Raw genomic sequence first — 5,243 nt, 5'->3', positions numbered from 1 at the left:
GGTAATTTAGTAGTGATGCAAACGAAACAGAAATCAAACAAGAGAGGGAGATAATTAGAGAGAGAAGAGAGAAAGTAGGGTGATATAACTAATAAAGATAGAGAGGTGGTTATGGCTATTATGGTAGTTATCATCTTGCCTGTAAGTGTGCAATATTACTCATGTATGCGTGTCTTGGACATAGGAGATTCATTTGAATCACGACCATGTTCTATCGTGACCATGTTCTGTAATATCATGATCATCAGATTCCAGCCTTGGTTCCATCTTTAGTTCAAGTAGTAAAGGTGTCGGTTGTGATGGGTTTAAGGTGATAGTCGATGGTGTTCTTCTTGATGGTCTTCGGTCATTGGTTTGATCAAAATAGGAATGGAACAACATAAAGGGTTTTGGTGAGGGTGGTAAATGCAGGTGATTCTTGATGAGGGAAGAAAGAAGGCAGAGGTGATAGGCTTATAAGAATATATGCATATATATTAGAGATTTGATAAATGACAATATAATATAATACGGAGCACTAATCAACAATAATAAATTAATCATAATAATGAAAAGAATGTGTCCGTGAATGATTCATGTATAGTAGGAATTGATTGTAGTTTTTTGTAGTGGATATAGTGGTCGACAGAAATAGAAGAAAGAACAGAGAGGGAAGTAAAATGATTAAAGATAATTGTGATATGAAACGGAATCGCATAATATATCTGGCTGTGTAATTCATATTTAATTAATAATTTATAAATATAAATATATTAATAATAATAATACTTTTAGTATTATTAATAATAATAAAACTAATAATAATTATATTGATAATAGGATAATGATAATTATTAATAATGCTAATAATGATATAATATTATTATTAATGATAATACTAACAAGTTTGAATTTAACATGCTTAATATCAATCAGAACATCAAACGAGTATTACAATCATTTAATATTTATTTTTAATATACTTTATTTATATATATTGATATATTTTAAATAATAATTATTATAATATCCTATTTTTATTTTATTTTTACATAATTAGTTTTAATAACAACAACATATAATATTTCAAATTATATTTATTTAAATATATGCATATCTATTTACAAATAGTAGTTCGTGAATCGTCGGGAATGGTCGAAGTTACATGAATGTATGAAACGGTTCAAAAATTTTGAGACTCAACCTAACAGACTTTTCTTATTGAGTTAAAAATATTAAATCGTATCGAGAGTGTAGTGACCCGAACTTTTCCATGTTTATATATATTAAATGAAATTGGTATATTTACATGAGTTAATGTTTCCAACATGTTAAGCAATCAAACTAGTTAATACTTGATTATTTGAAATGAGTTTCATATAGACATTTGACCACCCAAGTTGACCGGCGATTCACGAACGTTAAAAACTTGTAAAAACTACATGATGATATATAGGGATATATATATGATTAACAGGAGATCATGATAAGTAAGTATCTCACTTTGTATATTAACAAAGAGTGATATACATAAAAATGAGATTATTGAATTAAGAAACTCGAAACGATATACATAACGATTATCGGTATAACAACGTCTTACTAAAAACATATGTATTGTATTAAGATATTGATATACTATATTTAACATGATAAAATGATAATTAAGTATATCATTGAGTGTATTAACAATGAACTATACAAGTAAGATGAGACTATTAACTTAAGGATTTCGAAACAATATATATATATATATATATATATATATATATATATATATATATATATATATATATATATGTAACGATTATCGTTGTAATCGTATTTTGACATATATATATATATATATATATATATATATATATATATATATATATATATATATATATATATATGATGTTAAGATGTATTCATACACCATGTTATCATGTTAACATAACAATTTAACATCTCATTTAAGTATAATAACAAAGAATTAATTACATTTAACAAGATCGTTAACTTAAAGGTTTCAAAACAACACTTACATGTAACGACTAACGATGACTTAACGACTCAGTTAAAATGTATATACATGTAGTGTATTTAGATGTATTAGTACACTTTTGAAAGACTTCAAGACACATATTAAAGTATTTCTACTTAACAAAAATGCTTACAATTACATCCTCATTCATTTTCATCAACAATTCTACTCGTATGCACCCGTATTCGTACTCGTACAATACACAGCTTCAAGATGTATTTACTATTGGTATATATACTTCAATGATCAGCTTTTAGAAGCCCTTGTGAGTCACCTAAACATGTAGGAACCATCATTTGGCAACTAGCATGAAATATCTCACAAAATTACAAAAAATATTATAAATCATTCATGAATTATTTACAAAAAAATAAACTTACACATCCTTTATATCTAATCCATATACCAACGACCAAAAACACCTACAAACACTTTAATTCTTTAATTTTATTCATCTAATTGATCTCTCTCAAGTTCTATCTTCAAGTTCTATGTGTTCTTCATAAATTCTATAAGTTATAGTTTCATAAAATCAAGAATACTTTTAAGTTTACAAGTCTACTTCCAAGCTTTCTAATCCATTCCAAGTAATCATCTAAGATCAAGAAACCTCTGTTATTTATAGTAGGTTATCATTCTAATTCAAGGTAATATTCATATTCAAACTTTGATTCGATTTCTATAACTATAAACTATCTTAATTCGAGTAAAAATCTTACTTGAACTTGTTTTTGTGTCATGATTCTACTTCAAGAATTTTCAAGACATCCAAGAATCCTTTGAAGCTAGATCAAATTTTGTCACTTCTAGTAGGTTTACCTACTAAACTTTTCTAGATTTAAAATGGAAGCTTGTTGAGTTCTTAATGACTGATCAAACCTCTCATTTGTTTGGGTTTGAGATGTAATAAATTGTGTTTGAGATTCCATTAGCTTTGCCATCATTTCTTCTAGATTTGGCTTTTTCTCTTCGGTTTGTTGTGGTGGTTTATATAAACTAGGTCTTTGTTGATTGAAAGTGTTGTTTTGAGTTGGTTGGTTATTCGGACCTTGTTGGTTGTACGAGTTATTGTTAGGTCCATTTGGATTGTAAAGAATGTTTTGATTTCGATTGAAGTTTGGAGTTGACGGTTGATAATTATTTCCCGGCCTTTGGTTCATGTTGGAAACATTCTCACGTTGTTCCATCGTTTGTTCATTGTGACAATCTTTCGTTAAGTGTGGTCCACCGCATTGCTCACAACTGATTCGTATTGCTTGAATATCTTTAGTCATCTTTTCCATTCATCTCTCAAAAGCATCTATTTTTGCGGGAACGGAATCAAAGTCATGGCTAGAATCAGCTCTAGCCTCTTTAGATGAACGAAAGATATCTTTTTCCTGGTGCCACTCATGCGAGTGGGAGGCTGTGTTATCAATGATTTTGTAAGCTTCAGTTGCGGTTTTCTTCATAATGGAACCACCAACTGCTATGTCGATGTCTTTTCGTGTAGCAATGTCGCATCCTTGGTAGAATATTTGTACTATTTGATAAGTATCTAAACCGTGTTGAGGACATCCTCTCAACAACTTTCCAAATCTTGTCCACGCCTCATATAGAGTTTCATTTGGCTTTTGCGTGAATGTAACAATTTCTCCTTGAAGTCTCACGGCTTTAGATGCTGGAAAGAATTGTTTAAGAAATTTCTCAACTAAAACATCCCATGTGTCAATCGCCCCTTCAGGTAACGATTCTAACCAATCTTTGGCTTCTCCCTTTAAAGTCCAGGGAAACAACATGAGATAGATATGTTCATCCTCAACTTCTCGGATTTTAAATAGAGTACAGATCCTATTAAAGGTTCGAAGATGTTCGTTTGGATCTTCCTTCGGCGTACCACTATATTGGCATTAATTAGTTACCATGTGTAGGATTTGTCCTTTGATTTCATAATCTGGCACATTAATGTCTGGCTTAATAATGGCGTGACCTTGGCCAGTGCATGTGGCTCTCATTCGGTCTTCCATACTTATAGGTTCAGTTACTTCCATAATTGAATTTGTTGAATACGAATCACTAGAGAATTCTGATTTAACAGTTTGTGGTTCAGGAGGAATGATTAGTGGTTCAGGATCTTGGAATTGTCCTTGAATATCCTCCGGGTTCTCGGTAGTGAAGTCGGGTTCAAAAAATGGATTATCAGAAATTTGAGTTGGAGTACTTGGTCGACTAGATGACGATTCTAAAGAAAAATCAACGGCGACAATATTGGCTAGATGTCTTGATCGAGTTACATGTGGTGAACGTATGAAGGGTGGTGAACGTTTTGCTCGGTGCATTCACAGAATATCCTATTAGTTATAAAAGATAAAAATTATTTAAGTTATCAAATTAATAGACTTTTCTGATTTTGCCTACGTTTCGAATAGCCAATAGATGCAGCAGGTAGCCAGGACCCTTTAAATCGGAAGCCCACAACTCGCCACTAACAAATCCAACTATTACTACGAACCAAAAAATTTTGGATGTCTATCAATTTAACCGCTTAAAATAATTTTTCGTTTTGAATTTTTAGAGAAGAAATAGAAAATTCTATGTCCTAAAAACTAGAGCGACGAGAAATAAGAAAGAAAAAGAGCGCGTCGGAAAACGTCGAAAAATAAAAGGTCGAAAAATAATAAAAAGAACGTAGAGCGTCGAAACTTAAAAGTCTAAAAACTAAAAATTAAAACTTACGTCTAAAGGTTTTAAAGCTTAAAAAGAATTCTATATCCAAAAAGGCAATAACTTAAAAAGTACCAAAATTTTAAATACTAAAGCAATAAGCGACGTCGTAAAATTCTAAAGCGCCTAAGTCTTAATCTAAAGAAAAAGCACTTAAGGATTTTACGGCAAAGCCTAAAAATTTAGAAATAAAAATAACTACGGCAAAATACTACACTTAAAACTAATTACAAATGATAAATACAATTTACAAATTAAACTAATAAAAAGATATAAAAATAAAAATAAGCTTAAAGTTATAAAAATACAATTTTTATATAAATATTATTTTTATATTATTATTTTATAAAAGTATTAATTTATATATTAATAAAACTAATTATAACTTAAAAATACAAATTAAATAACAACTAAACTAAATTATTATTAAAATAAACCCTAATTAGGTAATTAATAATAATAATAATTAATAATTAATACTCCGTAACCCTAATTCGTTGGCTGAGATTCCTGGGCTGTAAAATCAATCCATGCG

This window comes from Rutidosis leptorrhynchoides, chromosome 3 (genome assembly GCF_046630445.1).
Source record: "Rutidosis leptorrhynchoides isolate AG116_Rl617_1_P2 chromosome 3, CSIRO_AGI_Rlap_v1, whole genome shotgun sequence".
Taxonomy (NCBI): Eukaryota; Viridiplantae; Streptophyta; class Magnoliopsida; order Asterales; family Asteraceae; genus Rutidosis; species Rutidosis leptorrhynchoides.
Note: the sequence above shows the minus strand (reverse complement) of the source record.